The sequence below is a fragment of the Tamandua tetradactyla genome, chromosome 2 (genome assembly GCF_023851605.1).
Source record: "Tamandua tetradactyla isolate mTamTet1 chromosome 2, mTamTet1.pri, whole genome shotgun sequence".
NCBI lineage: Eukaryota > Metazoa > Chordata > Mammalia > Pilosa > Myrmecophagidae > Tamandua > Tamandua tetradactyla.
The window spans coordinates 8423441-8441105 of record NC_135328.1 but is presented as its reverse complement, the minus strand read 5'-3'; the positions used below and the strand labels follow the sequence as shown (position 1 = coordinate 8441105).

At 48.7% G+C, this 17665-nt stretch overlaps 1 pseudogene; it reads left to right on the top strand.

Annotated features, from left to right (window-relative positions):
* Positions 1-16346: 16346 nt before the first annotated feature.
* LOC143655520 (small ribosomal subunit protein uS2 pseudogene) lies at positions 16347-17022 on the top strand (annotated as a pseudogene).
* Positions 17023-17665: the final 643 nt, after the last annotated feature.

Sequence of the window (17665 nt, the reverse complement as noted above, 5' to 3'; positions counted from 1 at the left end):
GCCGAAGATCCGGGATCTATTCCCAGTGCCTGCACATGCAAAAAAAAAAAAAAAAAATGGTTTCCCACCTCAAAGTCGCAAAGACTTTGTTCTACATTTTCTTCTAGGTGTTTTAGCTCTTACATTTCTGTGGTCATTTCAAGTTAAATTTTGTGTAGGGAGCAAAGTAAGGGTTGGTGTTCATTAATTTCCCACACAGACACACAGTTTTGAAATTATTCTCCTTTCCCTATGAAATGGTGTTGGTGTCTTTGTTGAAAACCAACTGACCATAAATGTGTAGATTTCTATTCTGTTCCATTGACGTATGTATCAGTCTTTTCACCAGTTCCTCACTGCCTTGAGGATGGTAACGTCGTAGTTCATCTTGAAATCAAGTGACATCCAGCCTCCCATTTGGTTCTGTTTTTTGAAAATTGTTTTGACTATTCTAGGTCTTTTGCATTTTCATGTCAATTCTAGTATTAACCTCTCAATTCCTACATAAAAGCTCCAGGGATTTTGATTGGAATTTCACTGAATCTATGGATGAATTTGAGGAAATGTGATCTATTAACAGCCAGTTCAGGTACATGTTACATTTCTCTTTTTTTTTAAGGTCTTTTAACTGTCTCTCTCAGTGAAGTTCCATAGTTTCCTGTGAAGAGAACTATACGTCTTTTCTTAAACATATTCCTAGGTGTTTTATCTGGTGCCATTATAATTGGAATTTTTTAAAAACCATTTTTCAATTGTTGGCTGCCAATATATAAATATAGTTGATTTTCATGTATTAACCTTGTATCCTGAGATTTGTACTAGTGGTGGTTTTGTAGATTTCTCAGGATTTTACATATAAACAATCAGGCCATCTTCAAATAGAGGCTGTTTTATTCTTCCTTAGCAATATTCATGCATTTTACATCATTTCTGTCACAGCAAGTTTCTCCGTATAATGTTGACAAAGAAGTGATGAGAGAGAGCACACTTTCTTATCTTCTTCCTCATCTTAGAAAGTAGTCAATATTTCAACATTAAAGAGTGTGTTAGCTCTAGGTTTTGCACAGTGCCCTTTATCAGATGGAGGAAATCTCTTTCTTTGCTTAGTTGGCTGGAGAAAGAAACCATCCCACAGGCACAGTAAAATATTTTAACACTCCTATTGCAGCAATTTATTGACCAGTTAGTAAAGATATCAATAGATACATGGAGTATTGGAACAACTCTGGCAATTTCTTTAACTTAATTCCTATTTATGTATTATTACACATTATTTTCAAGTACACATAAGTAATTTTCAAGTAATTCACCAATATAAACTATGTGCAGGGCCATAAAACAAGTCCAAATCTCAAAAACTTTGAAGGGATCTGAAACCAGGCAAAGTGAGTTCTCTGACTGCAGAAGAACAAAATTAGAAATTAGTATTCAGGAAAATCCTCAATATTTGGAGGCTGAACTACACACTTTTAACTAATCCATGTTTGAAAAAAGAAATCACAAATTTTAACTGAATGACAGTGAAGATACTACATATCAAAGTAAGTGAGGGATAACTGAACCAGTGCTTAGAAGGAAATTTACAGCTGTATGGGATAAACCCACTACTAGACTAATCAAGAAAAAAATAGTAACAGAAACACAAATCATTAGTACCAGGAAAGAAAGATGGGTCATCACTTCACACAGTAAAGACACCAAAAGGATAAGAAGACAATTATATGACCAACTTTATGCCAATTTGGCTACTTAGATGAAATGGCCAAATTCCTTAAGAAATACAGCTTAACGAAATTTACATAAGATGAAATAGAAAATCTGAATAGTCCTGTATTCATTAAAGAAATTGTACTTCTTGTCATAAACCTTCCCACCAAGAAAGTTCCAGCCCCAGATGGTTTCATGAGTGAATTCCATCAAACTTTCAAAGAAGTACAAATGTGAATTGTAAACAAATTCTCCCAGCAAACAGAGGAGGCGGGATCACATCCTAACATGTTTTATGAGACCCACATAACCACAAGGCCAAAACATCAGCAAAAATGTTACAAAAAGGGACTGCTTTTTAAAAGCACTAAAGTTAACAAGTAAACATTCTCATGAGTGTCTCAAAGTCTATGTCAATTCCAACGAAACAGAAATGAGTAATTTAAGTCAAAGAGAACTAACTTCAACTCCCAACTTACTAATATTAAACTTCATTCCAGGATGTGTTTTAAGAGCTTAAATTTGGTAATAAATCATTTTTTAAAAGGAAACAACAACAACAAAAACTGTCTCTGGGCAAAGAAACACAGAAAACCAAATTCTGGATTAACAGAAATACTAACAGACTAACTAGGCCCCTCAAAACATTATGTATGTTAGCAGGGGATTTATAGAAGAGGAATGTTTCGGAAAAATCCAAGAAGGAAAGTTTTAAGTGAATGTAGTGCAATGTTTTATAAATGTGTAACCATGAATTCTTTGAAGTTACAGTTTCTATTTTGGCAGACATTCCTATTAGAGTTTCCACGATGGAGCTAAGTGAGCTTCCTGCTCAGAATATCTGTTAGTGAGAAATGAGAACTTCTTTAATGATTAAGTATCAGAAAACTTGTTACCTGGAGAAAAAAACTCAGTTCAGAGAATGACTTCAACCACGTGAAAATCCTGAGCCGGGGATTCCAGGGCACTCAAGAGCCAACACCATCAAGGACCCCAGAAGAATTGGTGTCCTTAAGAGACGGATGTGCAATGGCTGCACAAAACCAACGGTGAGCATATTTCCAACCTGAAAATCAGGTTACGTGATCTGACAAAGGACTTTCAGACGAGCAGTTTGACAGCACCCAATGGTTTACAAGAACAATAAAAAGACTGTTCATGGTTGAAATAGAAACAAGCATAGGAAATCTGGGAAGTGTGGCAGCCAGGGTTATGCCATGTGGCCTGAGAACCAAGGCATGTCTGCAAACCGTTTGTTTCCACTCCATGACAAGATAATTGAGAGTAATTGGGAGTAAGTGTTTCAACTTTTTATACCGATTTGCCATTACTGCCACAACGAAGGGTGTGCCCATATTCTAGTACTGCATGTTTTTTAACAAAAGTACTGGACCGAGATGGGAGAAAAAATAAAAAGAACCGATCCTTTTCCAGTGACGGTTTGTGATGCACTGTTTCAGAAGAGCAGTTCTCAAATATGGTGTTTGGGCCATCATTTCTGAAGGGTGTTACAGATAATTAGCAACTGATGAAGGAAATTAGTTACTGATGATATGTATAGTTTCAAACTTTGTAGATGATTTTTAAAATAGATTTTTAATGAATCCAAAGCTGTCCCTATGATATTATTCACACATCCTTGCCTTCCAGTGTGATTTTTGAGCAAAAAAGAAGAGTTGGCGTCTTGGGCAATGAGCCAGGAAATGCCAAAATCCGAAGCATGCCTGGACAGATTAATCTGCATTGTGAGCTCATTCATGGAATGATGAAAAAAGTGGGGGGAACGATTCTGGTCAATGACTGGGAGGAAGGGGGGGCCCTCCTGTATAGGCATGGCCATTATTTTTCTGCAGAGCTGGAAAAACTCCTTACAGCAGTAAATCCAACTGAGCAATTCTTCGTGTGCATTGGCCACTCGGCCTGGCAATTATGCTGAAAACAGAGGAGCTCGTTTCAGCTAAAATATTATTATGGTGCTTTAATTTCTTTTTTCTCTCTGAGTCAGCTCCAAGCTTTCCTTAAATGGAGTCACTTACAGATTCAAACTGGAAATGCTGCGGCACTTTGCTTCTTCTGCAGCCTCAGAAGTGAGTCTGTGCGCGCCAGAGTGCCCCGCCGATGACACAACCGCCAGTGGTCCATTGAATTTTCCATTTCCCAGAAGGTTTCATTTCACAGGTAACAGACTGGGGTCGGCTCACCTTGCTCCTAAGCAACCAGCCCCGCTCTTCACATCCAACGGCAATCGCCAACGTAAGTCACTGCAGTGTCATATTTGATTTTATGACACACTCATCTTGCGGACAGTCTGGCCTGGCTCTGGAGTGGCATGTGCACCGGGAAACAAGCCGTGTGTTATTTCCATGGGTTGGCAGGGGAAATATGTGAGCTGGATGGATTGGGGACAGGGAGAAACGTGGCTCAGGTTCTGAGTGGGGTCATGGAGGGGTCCTGGGCACTGCACAGGTCCAGGGTCTCAGAAGCGCAAAGCATCGGGGTCAACTCGGCAACCAGCAGACGTGAGCACAGACGCTGGGCCTCGAGAGCAAGATTCGGAGCACCACGCGCACGGCTCCTTGTGCAAGGGCTCTAAGGCTGTGCCACGCCCGCTTTCCTCAAGCCTCCCCAGTGATGAGAAGGGGCGGCTGCCTGGAACAAAGCGGGCAGAAAAGCAGGAGGACGGTCCGCACAGGCTGCCTGCCGTGTGGCCCCCACCCCTGCAAGGCACCCCCTCATGCTTAGGGCTTGGCTTTTATCCTCCTGCACCCCCAACGAGCCTCTCAGACCCGATGGGGGCCCTCGGGTCAGCATATGGCCACGTCACGGCCTGCGGGTGGTTGGTGGGGGGTTGTGGTCAGCCTGTAGGATGACCCTTTGGGGACCGAGGGGGAGGAGTGGGCACAGCCCTGGGCTCACAGCTGTCTGAGAGCAACCTGAGGTTGGACTGAGGCTGTCCTGAAATGAACATCATTTGTACAATTGCTCAGATGGGTCAGGCGTGAAACAGCACCCAAGGGACCATGAAACCAAGGTGAGCAGTCACTTGACCCATCTCCAGGGCGACTCAGACCTCCCCAACGTCCCTGGAAAATGTCCTGTGTGTTTACCAGCATCCAGGGGACACTTGTCCCTCCCTCTGGATGCACATTCACCCGGCATCTCGGGTGCTTCAAGCCTTCGGGGCGGGGACTGCAGGGAGGGGCGGGGAGGGGCGGTCGACCAGGAGGTCAGGTTGGAAAGGGACAGGGATCGCTGCAGGGGATCATAAAACTGGGGGGGAGGGAGAAGGGCCCAGGCCGGGCGTCCCCTCTGCAGCGAGTGGGAAGGTGAACTGGTGTCCCACCCACTCACGTCAGGCAGGGGATTTGTATCCCCCCCACAGCAGCTCCATTCAGCCCAGCTTTCTCCCTTCACATGCCTGCCCGCGGTCACCGTCACTCCCCTTGGGGGTGCACCCCCCCGGCCCTCCACTCCGGGTCTCCCCATGGCCCCTGCACGGGTCAGTGGCTGCTTCTGGCAGTACTCGCGGCTCTTCTTGCCCCGCCACCCTGGCGGCCTTGTGTCCCCACAGGGACCACGGCTCTCCCAGGAGCTCACCAGGGGTCCCTGGGCCACAGCGGCCACGCACCAAGAGCCCCAGCTGGCCCGGGGGTGGGGGCGTGAGGAGGGCGTGGTCCCAGGGCCCGCCCCCAACCCTGCCTTGGGAGGCACATGTCCCTCCAGCAAGTGACGCCCCAGCCTTGGCCAGGATGTGGTCCCAAAGCTCTCCCCTCTTCCTGAGACCCAGGGCCGTGTACGCGGACCTCCAGCACTATAAGAGGAGTCATTTGCTTTGTTTGAAGTCACCAAGTTTGTGATCATTTGTTACAGCAGTTGCCGGAAACTAATACACAGTCCATCGCCTGCCCAGGGGGCAGCAGCGGCTTCTCCGGCCAACCCTTATGTGGCGAATGCGATTGAATTATGGATCCCGAGACGGGGAGAGCATTCCTGATTATCTGGGCAGGCCTTAATATAATCCCAGAGGTCCATAAAAGAGGGAGGTCAAGGTCATTTGAGTCCAGTCCGAGGAGAAGGCGCAGAGGTGGAATGAGGAGCTTTGGAGCTGGAGGAAGAGGCCACAAGCCAAGGAGCTCGGGTGCCCGCTGGACACTGTAAATGTGGGGAATCGGATCTCAGAGCCTCCAGTTCAGCCGACCCCCTGATCTTAGCTCTGCCAAACAGATTCCAGGCTTCAGACCTCCAGCACTATAAGAGGAGTCATCTGCTTTGTTTAAAGCCACTGAGTTTGTGATCATTTGTTACAGCAGCTGCGGGAAATTAATACACAGTCCGTCACCTGCTGAGGGAGCAGCGTTGGATTCACTGGCCGACCTCCTCTTTCCCGAGGGCCACCTTGCACCGTTTTTGGGGTGCATGGCTGAAACCCACTTGCAGCACAGGCCTGGGCCCAGCCCAAGCAGGAAGGACCGGGGCTTACCCTCACGTGTGCTGGTGGCCCAGCCGCTCCCACTGGACTCCAGGTACAAGTGGAACCTATCAGGGTTGCAGTGAGGACACCTTTTATTTCGTTGTGGACGCTTATTATTCTCTCGCATTCTCAAGGAGAAGCCCTGATGATTCGGGGAGCTGCTTCCCTTTCCCCAAGCCCGTCGTTCAGCAAGTGACGCCATGCGTAACACGGTTCCACAAACACCCCATGCAGGCGAGAGCCCTCAGCCCCGACGTGAGCCTGGCCCAGCCGGTGGCAGTGGCCGCCCCACCCTGGCCGCGGGGGATGGCCTCAGGGAAGCAGCTCAACCAAAGAGGCCAATCCAAGCCCTTTACTCGCAGGATTTAAGACGGAATTGAGGACAGAAGGATGAGGCTCTCTCTGGCGTTACACCTTGCTGGTTGAAACACGCGCGCGCACACACACACACACGCAGAGTACACCCAGGACCTGGGGTGGAGAGTGCCCTGGCCCAGGTTGAGGTGTTGGCCCCTGAGGGCCCCGAGGCCCGGCCACCTCCTGCCCTTCCGGAAGGTCCGTATGATTGTTCTGCCTGTCCCGGCCCCAGCACTGAGTCCCCACTTGTGGGTGTGTGACTGCATGTGCAAATTCACACAAGCATGCAGTGAGGAGGGGGAGACTGAAGTGAGCCAGGCAGACACACCTGACAGCCCGCTGTGGACGCCGGCGATGGGTAAGGTCTCAGAGTACAGAGCAGGGGTGCTGTGTCTCGGGCTAACCCCACTGCTAGCGGACCCCCTGCCAGGTGGGCAGGAGGGGGGCAGGGCTCTGCCTCTGCATCCCATGCGTCCTGGGCTTGGGCTGGGCAGGCCCCTTTGCAGCGCCCTGTTCCCATGTGGATAAGGAAGCGCTCAGGGGCCCATGGGGTCGTCTGCCATCCTTTCCTGTGGTCTCTGGTGGCCGGGAGTCACAGCAAGTAAGGGTGGTGGAGGACAGCCCAGCGGCCACCAGCCAAGGCCCACAGGTGGGTCCCCGCAGCAGCCACCACGGGCCGTGGGGCCCAAATCAGTGACCCACGTGCAGACCCGAGCTGGGATAGAATATAAATCCCACAGGCCTTTACCAACATAACCCAAAAGCCGAGACAGATTCGGAGCCACACAGGAGCGGGGGCCGGTGGCCGGTTTCTGAATGAATGATTTCATGCTTAATTATGCGGCTCGTAGGAGGAGTGCTTCAAAACAATGACGATTCGACAATACTGAGGCTCCAAATTTAGAGCTTTGTTTTTACCTCCCTGCGCTAATCTAGCAAATGACGGGTGCGGATAAACTGTGAACTGTCTGTACATGTTTCTTGTTTGTAGAAAAGTGCTGTGGCTATGAACCAAACCGTAAAGGGGCAGGCATAATATTTTGACACTGTTAACAATGGTGCTTACACATTGCACAAGGCAAATGAGAAGACTTTACATAAATAATAATTACAGAAATGCAGGTGAAGCCAATGAGAGAGCATTTTCCAAGGATCACCTTGGTAGAGTCTAGTGGCCCTGCCGCCCACCCGTGGCCAGGCGTGGAGAAAGAGGTCCTCACGCTGTCAGTGGGAATGCACACACTCAGAACAACGTGTCAGTGTCTGTGAACATTAAAAGTGGGCATCCCCGCACACAGCAGGCCCTGCAGGAATGCGTGTGTCCCAGCAAAACCTCAGAGCACCTTAAGGGTGGCAAACCGGGAGGAATATGTATTGACTGACCAGGAAAAAAATTCACTGTGTGTATCATGAAGCGAAAAAGAGCAAGTTGCAGACCTATATGGGGAGGATGCTATTATTGCTTGTGGGGAAAAAAGGCATCTGTGCGTCCGCAGGCATGTGTGCATGTGTGTGTATGTGCACGTGTGTGTGTCTGCTTTTATAAGCCTAGGAGGAAGTTGGGAACAACCATGATTCTAACAGTTAAAAGTGTTGAGTTCTATTCTGTGCTACATGAGCCCTTGACATACGCCAACTCATCGACTAGAAGTGGGTTGCCGTCCCCACTTCCATCTCACAGATCGGGAAGCTGAGACGGGGAGAGGCAAAGCAGCCTATCCAAAGTCCCCCAGCCAGCAGACAGCAAAGCTTCATTCTGAACCCAGACAACCTGGCTTCAGCATCCACATCCCAAACCCTTCCACGCTGCTGCCATGCTCAGAACATAAAACTACAAAGGAGTGTCGTTAGGCATTTCAAGAGGTGGGGTTATGGGTATATTTCTATTGTAACCCTCTTTTTCAATGTTTTTAGAATTAAAGTTATCAGTTAAAAAAAAAAAAGAAAAGAAAAGAACTTGCAGCTTTCCCTTAAGGGTAAGACTGCTCTATGGGGTTTCGCCTCCTCCTTACGAAATGATGTAAGTGACTTGATGGAGAAACACCGTGTAATAAGATGAGTTATGCAATCGGGGGTGTGCATTTCACATGAATTACAGTGCACCTGTAGACACTGATGAAATCTCGGGTGCCTAGAGCTGTCAAATGCAGTTCAAGAAAATAAAAGGAATACACCCAGCCCACACCCTGCCTGTACAACCTATAATTAATTCGGGGGAAGAAAGAGAGATCTGTCTGGCTGTATGACTTCAACTTTCCACCTGGATATAAAGTTCTTAGTAAACCACTGGGCTTCTCTCCCCCACCCCTCCCTTCTCTTCTTCTCTTTTCTTCTCTTCTTTTCTCTTCTCTCCTCTTCTCCATCTCTCGCTTTAACTTTCAGGCTTTTTTGCTTTGATTTTCAGTTCTGCTGCCAAAATGAGAATGCAAAATATATTCTGCATAACCCATAGGATGTACTATGACTGCTAACGTGCTATACTTGTCACAAAGGCACACGTGTGTTTTCAGATAGTTGCTCAGTGTCAGAAATTAAATCCATAGCATCTGCCTGCCAGTCTTTCAGTCTCCAATTGTATGTTTATTTAATTCCATGAAAGAGGTCTGAGGTGTGGTGCTAACGTGTTGCATCCATGTGAATAATTTTTCTAGGAAGCCTGGCTTCTTTCTGGGGGGAAGGCATCAGCTTCTCAGGTTCACAGAGACTTGCAGCACAGCCTGTCCACCCTACAATCTGGGTGGTCAGTCCCTTTCTGGATTCTAGATTGGTTTCTGGTTGCGTTCGTTGACTGAAACTCAAACACACTTTCATTCACTAAATCAGTGGTTCTTCCTTCTGGCTGTACCACTAAAATAACTTAGGGGAATCTTTAAAGAATACAGTTGCCTGCATCCCAGAGATTCTGCTTGAATTGGTAAGGCAGGGACTTGAGCATAGGAATTTCTAAAAAAATAAAACAAACAGAAACCTCCCTAGGGGATTGTAACGTGCAGTCAGGGCTGACCTTTTACCCACGAAGTTGGCCAAAGCCGTGCTCACTCGCCTCTTCTTACTTCCTTGAATCAACTCCCTGTGTCTTGGTAGGCCATCTCTGTCTGCACCAGCTGCTTCTTGGTCTCCTAGACCCTTTCCCTGCCCTCGTCCTTCCCCAGCCTTGAGCAGAGCTACTTCCTCTGGGGATCCACTCTGGACTCCCTGCCCTATGGATGCCCCACCCCCTCGCGCTTGGGTCTGCAGTGTTCGGATTTGCTAAAGCTGCCAGAATGTAATATACCAGAAATGGGTTGTCTTTTTCAATGGGCATTTATTAGTTTACAAATTTACAGTTCCAAAGCCAAGAAAATGTCCAAATTGAGGCATCAGTAGGTTGATACCTTCTCTGAAGAAGGGCTGCTGATACCCGGGGTTCCTGGGTCAGATAGCAAGGTACTCGGCTGGTGCCTGCTGGTCCTTCACCCCTGGTTTCTATTGCTTTCAGCTCCTGGTTCCAGGGGTTGTGTCAGCTCCCCTGGAGGCTTTTCTCTGAGCTTCTCTCTACGCTCTCTCTCTGGATTTCTGTCCTTTCTCCTCTCGTAAAGGACTCCAGTAAAGGTTAAGAGCCACATTAAGTTGGGTGGGTCACATCTCAATGGAAACAACCTAATCAGAAGTTCCCACCCACAACAGGTCTACACCCACAGGAATGGATGAAAAGAATACAGCTTACTCTGGGGTACATAACAGTTCCAAACTACAACATATAGTGAACAGTTTTTGTTACCAGCAGCCACAGAGACTTCTCGTGTGGGGTTGGTGTTTTCTTTTATCCTGGGAAGTGCAGGTACCAGGATAAGCCACGAGAAACAGAGGGGGAGTCCCTGCGAAATGGTGGTGGTGGGACTGTATCTTAAGACAATAAAAAATGATAAACTACTCCACCTGGAAAATGAGAGGAATTTGGCACGAGGGCAAAGAGAGCAGAGGGACGGGGGTTGGGTGTTAGTGGGAGCAGGCTCCACACCGTGGCTGCATGGCCTGAGAGCTTTGACGGCCAGGCCGTCTAACTTAGTTGGTGTGGACTTATTTACAGTGCGATGATATAACGGCAACTCCAGCCACTGCTGGCCACCACTGCACAAAGTCTAAGGCATTTAACTAACGCATTGGGTAAGCAAGAGCATTTTTCTTCTAGGGCACCTGGGTTGTGTTGTCTGAAGGCAGCGCTCCTCACTCCAGAGCAGACCAGAGACTGTAAGGAAGATGATCTCCCCTGTGGATGAGCGAAGAGCAGCCCTGCTTCAGCCTCAAGTCACAAACTTTAGCAAAGTCATGAAGCCTGCACACCTGTCTTGGTAGAGGGTACTGGGGTGGATGGAATGAACCCTGGAGCCCGAGTGAGTACCCCATCACCTGGGCTTAGGGTGGATGTGGAGACAGGCAGGGTGGAGATGGCGAGGTTATTACAGACTGAACCACATCAGGAGAGTTAGGGACCCTGAAGCCGATGGGCTCAAGAGATCCTCAAGCATTGGGGGGATTTTCCAGAACCCTGGGGCAAGATCGGGCCTCTTCAGGGTGTGGGTTTTGGGGCTACGGGTTGTTGTTTCTGGATCTCCAGTGATCAAAAGGTGCTGCAGATGTCTGGCCACACCTGCCTCGCTGTCCACTCTGCAGCCCCACTGTGCAAACTCATGTGGGTGAATATGGGGATGCACTGAACGAATAAAGCAGGTCATGGCAATGAAAAGACTACGGTGCACAGACTATTTGCAAAGCCCCAGCACCATGGTGCACATAGGCCATACATTCTGCCACTTCATGCGTGAGGTGGACTGAAATGTGTCCCCTTGCGTGGACACGCTCTGGCCTGCATTCTCATGGGGTGGGCCTGTTGTCAATCAGAGCTCTTCACAGCGTCACTCCACTCAGGCTGGGCCCCACTCAATCACGTTGGGCTTTCACCTGGATTCCTTGAGTTCTTTATAAGCACAAATTCAGGCAGAGGGAGAGAATGCCACAAAAGGAAGCCAGAAGTCAATGGTACCCTGGAGAGAAAGGAGAAGACATCGCCATGTGACAGGAAAGCCAAGGAACAAGGATCACCAGCAGTCAGCCCCAGGACACCAGTCTTCTGGGAGAAAGCATGGCCTTGCTAAAGCCTAGATTTTGGACTTTGACTCAAAAATGTTAGCCAGGGTGGGCCATGGTGGCTCCGTGGCAGAGGTCTCACCTGCCATGCCGGAAACCCAGGTTCTATTCCCGGTGCCTGTCCATGCAAAAAACAAAAAAAAAACACCGTTAGCCAATAAATTCCTGTTGTTTAAGCCAACCCAATAAATGGTGTTTGTTTCAGCAGCCAGGAAACTAAGCCAATCCCAACTCCAGCTTATGAGGCAAGTGCTGATATTACACATAAGGAAACAGGGGCTCAGGATTTTAGTAAGACTGGATGGCTGATGAGTGACAGAGATCCAACTCAAACTCACATCTAATTGGCTCCAAAACTCTTGTCCTTAGCCACTTGTGTCAGATTAAAGATGCCACAGGTTCCTTGCTATTCTCCCATCAAAGGGAAGAGTGTACTTCCTCTCCCCTTGAAATTAGACCAGCCTTGTGGCATGCTCTGACTTACAGAAGTGATCTTCTGGGACCTTAAAAGACATTGAGTTTTTATTTTGTCCCTTTTATAGCCCAGCTGCCATGCAGCAAGGAAGTCCAGCATGGATACTGAATGATTTGAGGCCACGTGAGAAAGGCCCTCGGATAGGAGACCCAATGGATGGGGTTGGCCACCCCAGACCCAATGGAGCTCCGAGCTGAATGCAGCTGCTCGAGGGGCCACCGCCTGCCCACCTGCAGATCCAGTCAGAACTGCGGGGGAAAAAAAATTTTAACAGCATTGTTTTAAGAACAGATTCTGGAACTGTTTTGTTGTGCAGTGATAACTGAAACACAGCTCGGGTTCCTCTGTTCCCAGAGCCCAAGAAAACAGATGCACATATCCCTCAAGAAAGGTGAGCAAAGCGGCTTCCCTGGCGGCACCAACCCTGCCTTCAAGACACCAATTAGGCGTCTTATGTGATTTTCCCCGAGACCCTCGTGGTGGCACCCAAGTGACAGGGGGACGCCTGCCTCACTGTCAAGACCAAATCATGGGAGGCAAACTTTGAATCATAATATGACTGGCTGAGGCTCTGGAGATATACTGCTAAACTGTAAACTCTGGGCTGGCCAAAGAAAAATCTCAAGCACTATATTTTAGATACACCATTAAAAAAAGAAGAAGAAGAAGAAAAAAAAACACCTCCCATGACAAAAGCCAGCCAAAGCCAGCGATACATAAAGCTGGTTTAAACCTGGAATTATCTTCTTTCTTAAATGTTTTATACAACAGCCTTGGCTCTATGCATCAACCTGTCCCACTGGCACGTGGCTAACCCCATGATCTCAGAAAATAATCCTGCTCACCAAAGCTGATAACACCACTCATTTCTCTCTATCTAACCAACCCCATCATAAAAGCCCTAAAAGCTTCTACCAAGGATGAGATGCTGGACCCAGAGAAAAGACACACCTCAGACCCGGGGCGCAGGTCACATGGGTTGAGCTTCTCAATGGACCAAAGGAAGGTCCATGCATTCAGCAAGCCAGAGGGAAAAGGGGTTCCAGCACCTTTGCTTAAAGCCCTTGCCTACTCTGGCACTTTGATATTCAGTTATTTAATGTCTGCAAAGTTTCAAGTATCTCCAAAGCAGAGTCCTTCAGGGACAGGGCTTTCAGTTGAGTTGGAAAACAATTTAGGAACAGTCTGGCTTTCCCAGCCCCAGAGAAATCAAACTTCAAGACATAGCGCTCTATCAACTAAATGAGAAATGAGGAAAGACGGGAGCTTCAGGCTGCAAAGTTGCTCCGGGGCCACGGGGGAATGTCCCGTCTCACAGAGAAGCACTAAGTCAGGCTGAATGCCGGAACTTGGTTGCATAGAGTGAGTGAGCTTTTGATGAAAAGCTCTCACTCTGGCCTTAGGTGAGATTATTTCAGGACAGCAGCCTTCCTCCTTTATAAACCTTTATGCGGCTGTCATCAGGCATTTTGGGAAGATACAGTTTTGCCTACTCCTTAAAATGTATTTGTAACTCCAAAATCAATCCTTGTGGTGTTTTACAGTCTTTCACAGACATGCTGAGTGTCCAAAAATTGGGCGTCATCCAACATTCATGTTTCCCAGCTGAGGCTGAACAAGACAACACCCTGCTTTCTTGCTGCAGCTCTCACACTGCAAACAAGTGGCCTTTTCATGGTATATTTAAGGCCACATTTTTCACACCCTTGTACTTTTAGCTGAATAAAATAGCCCCCAAATATTGTGCAGAGGTGCTGTTGAATGTTCTTAAGAGAAAGAAGGCTGGGATGGGTCTTGCAGAGAAAGTACATGTGTCAGAGAAGCTTCCTTCAGGCATGAGTTACAGCACTGCCGGCCATGAATGCAGTGTTCACAGAGCAACGATTCGTACTGGAGGGGGTATCTTTAAACAGAAAGACCAAAAACAAGGTGATATCCTGAAGGGTTGATGACACCATTGCAGCCAGAGGCTGGCAGAAACCTAACCCTGCATTTCCTCTAGGGCTGTGGGTCAGTATTTGCTAATGTAGTATTTGTAGTGACTTTATAGCAAATAACAAGCATTGACGGCATGTGCTAGGGGAAAGGAAATCAACAGTTCACACTGGATGCACTGGTTAGTCTCTGATTGCTCCCTGGCCCCATATCCATTTTCTCTCCTGCTCTGTACCCTCTGAGGCTGACCCTGTGGCTGTATCACCTGGGCTCCCGTGCCCTCTGCCCTCCAGGTAAGGTCGGTGAGACTGGAGGCGCCACCATCCATGAAATGGCTGTGTCCTCTCCAGCTCAACTCCTGTTGGGTTGGGTTTTTCTGGTGCTGCTCCAGCTCCCACTAAGCCCCTTCAGACCCAGTGTGATGGAGGTAGCTACTTCCCGGTTGTCATGGATGCTGTGGTGTGCCAGCCAGCTTCCCTCTGCAGGGTGGAAGGACTGGTTCCCCCAGCTGGGGGCTGTAGGGCCCCTGCCCTTTCTGGAATTGGCTCTGCCCTGAGAGAGGCGCCTCAACCACAATGCATGTCCCCTCTCTGGGGCAGCTCCCGGCCAACTACCCTTCAAAGTGGAGCACAAGACCCGGGTCCCTTACCCAGACTCAGAACACCTCGGAAGGGCCATCCCAGCCTCAGAGCGCCTGTGGGATCAGCTGAGGCCATCACGGGCTGCATGGTGGCTCAACTTCTCCGTCCGCTGTCCTGCCGTCACCTTCCCGGCTGCAGGGCCCTGCACACCCGCCGGCTGCTGGGGTGGCTCCTAAGCTGGCCTCATGTGACCCCTGCAGCCAGGAGGTCCTTTTATTGTCACCTCTCCAATTTTCTTCTTAAATAAAGAAAGGAGACCCAGAGAGACAAGAAAGTGACTGAATCATCCAGTTGGATGATAGAGCCCAGCTTGAATTCCCATCTGTGTGATTCCAAAATCGATTTTGTAATAGCATTTACTTGATTGAAAAGAAAATGGGCTCTCATTAGCCTGTCAACTGGGGAATAGAGTAATAAATATGTGAAGTTCATTTCTAAATGTAGAGTCATATGAAAATGATTTTTAATCTTCTTTTCAATATATTAGAAATATATGACATGAGCAGAGGGGATGGGAGCGAATAAAATGTAAACAAAAAAATCTACACAGAGAGCTGGAAAGATTCGGTTTCTGGGAAAGTGTAGGAAGGGAGAAATCAAAAATCCTGGGGGAAATGCCCAATCACTGAGCTCACCATTTATCCTTCCCAGATACGGATTTTCCCAGATATCAAAACCCCAGCCTCCACCCTTGGAAGTTTAAGCATAAATTCTCCTTTCAAATTAAACTAGCCTTCCAGGAAAGATGGAAGTTTATAAAAATGTCTTCTTCCAGATTTTACAAAATAAACTTTCACATGAAAGCAACAACAGACAAATAACACCAAAGATACACAAAGCAAGAAAGAGGATCGATCTCACACTGTAAATGTGGAGCCCGCCAGCCCAAAGGTCCCAGGACTCAGTGTGCGGTTCCATCTCCCCTTCCCTCCATCCCGCACAGACGTCGGGGTTCTCCCGCGGGACCAGGGGAGGCGGGCCTCCTTCCGACTGCCAAGACTGCGAAGACCACCTTGGAGAAAGCTGAGACCCCTGTTAGCGGGGAAGGCCCTCTCTCCCACAAGGGGCAGGTCAACCAGCCATAACTCACATTTGGTTTTCTTTAGTGAGAAGATGGTGGTCAGTGAGCCCAGGGCTCCTCAAGTCCAGCCACACACAGGGATTGACCAGGGGAGAAGATAAAAGAGAAAGAAAGCAAGGCCAGAGCTCCAAATGTCTCAGGAACCATGACTTGCTAACCACCTTGTTGCTAAAGGGTTCTGCTGCTACGGAAGACCCCGCCTGGGAGAAAGCCATGGAGGTCCCTGGTCCTTCTCCTCGCTGGGCTGGGAAGGGAGAGGTGTGGTGAGTGGAGCACGGACACATCCCCGGGATGGCTGTCTCTCAGAAGGATCCGCCTTCGGTCTCACCCTGAAACGGCTCCGTAATTTGAGCAACCTAAACCCAGGTTGGAATGCAATTGGGTTTAGAGAGAGGGAAACCCGGAGTGGGTCAGTAACAATGTGAATGTATTACTTTTATTTAGCAACAAACTTAGTGGCTTAAAACAACATGAATTTGCCTTTCCATGCTACCCGGAAAGGGGTCCATGCAGCATTGTCCTCAGTTCCCATCATAACATGAAGGGAAACTTAAACAATGTCTAGAGTCCTTGATGTCCTGCAATGAAGGAGAAGGGTGTCCTCAGATCCCTGCAGCAGGAGCCCACTCAGGTGGCACCAACCTCGACTTCCAAATGGAACAGTACCTCTCCAAAAGGAAAAAAACAGTGCATCTACATCATCACATCTACTTCCCGGGACATGGGAGAAGCTTCTGCTCGCAGCTCGTGCCACGCTGCCATTGAAAATCCCACTGATGTCAGTGTCATATCCACCAGGAATGCCAGCCAGTGGGCTGGGCTCAAGTTCTCTGCTGCCACTGGAAGCTCCTCCTACCACCAGGAGCTTCACTCTGGAACCTTCACCAGCCAGCTTCAGGCAGCCTTTCAGGAGCTGCATGTCCTGCTGGTGACCAACCCCAGGGCTGCCCGCCAGCCTCTCAGAGGTGTCCTATGCCAGCCTGCCCACCGCAGCTCTACAGCTTCTCCCCTGCACCCTGTGGACCCTGCCATTCCAGGCACCAACAAGGGAGCTTCCTCAGCGGGTCTGCCAGGGTGGATGCTGGCAAGGGAAGTCACCCCTGATCTCTAATTCTACAGAGATCCTGGAGGGATTGAAAAGGAAGAGCAGGCCACTGCCGAAAAGGCTGGGACCAAGGAGGAATTTCAGGGCGAATGATCTGCTCCACCTCCTGAGCTGACCGCTGCTCAGCCCACGGTGGCAGCCTGAGATGCAGTCGAGCAGGGTCCCTCTGCACCTGGGCAGCAGCTCCCTATGGTCAGCAGTTCCCTACTGGAGACCGGGCTGCAGCTCCCACTGCTCAGGGCACTGAGTGAGTAGGAACAGCCCCTGAGAGGTCAGAAGTTGTTCTTCCACAGGCTCTTACATGAGAGTGGAAATAGAGTCGTCAGAAAATAAATATGTTTCTATTTAAAAAAAACACATGAATTTATTATTTCATAGTTTTTATAAGTCAAGATTCTAGGCAGGGTGTGGCTGGGTTCTCTGCTCAGCGTCGAAACCAAGGGGTCAGCCAGGATCGGGGTGTCCAGTGGGGCTCGGGGCCCTCTTCCAACTTCGCTCAGGTTGTGGGCGGATGCAGGACTGAGGTCCCTGCTGGCCTGCTGGCCGTCAGCGGCCGTTCTTAGTGCTAGAGGCTTCCTGCCATTCCCTGAGACTCAGCCCCCTCCCCAGACGGAGAACGTCTCTGCTGCTTTGAATCTCTGACTTTCTCCATCTCTGATCTCAAGTCCCAGTTTCCAAGGGCTCGTGTGGTTAGGTCAGGCCCCCCTGGCAATCTCCCTTTTGACGTACCCGAAGCTGACTGGTACCCCATCAGGCCTGCAGAATGCCTTTATCACATGATGTAACA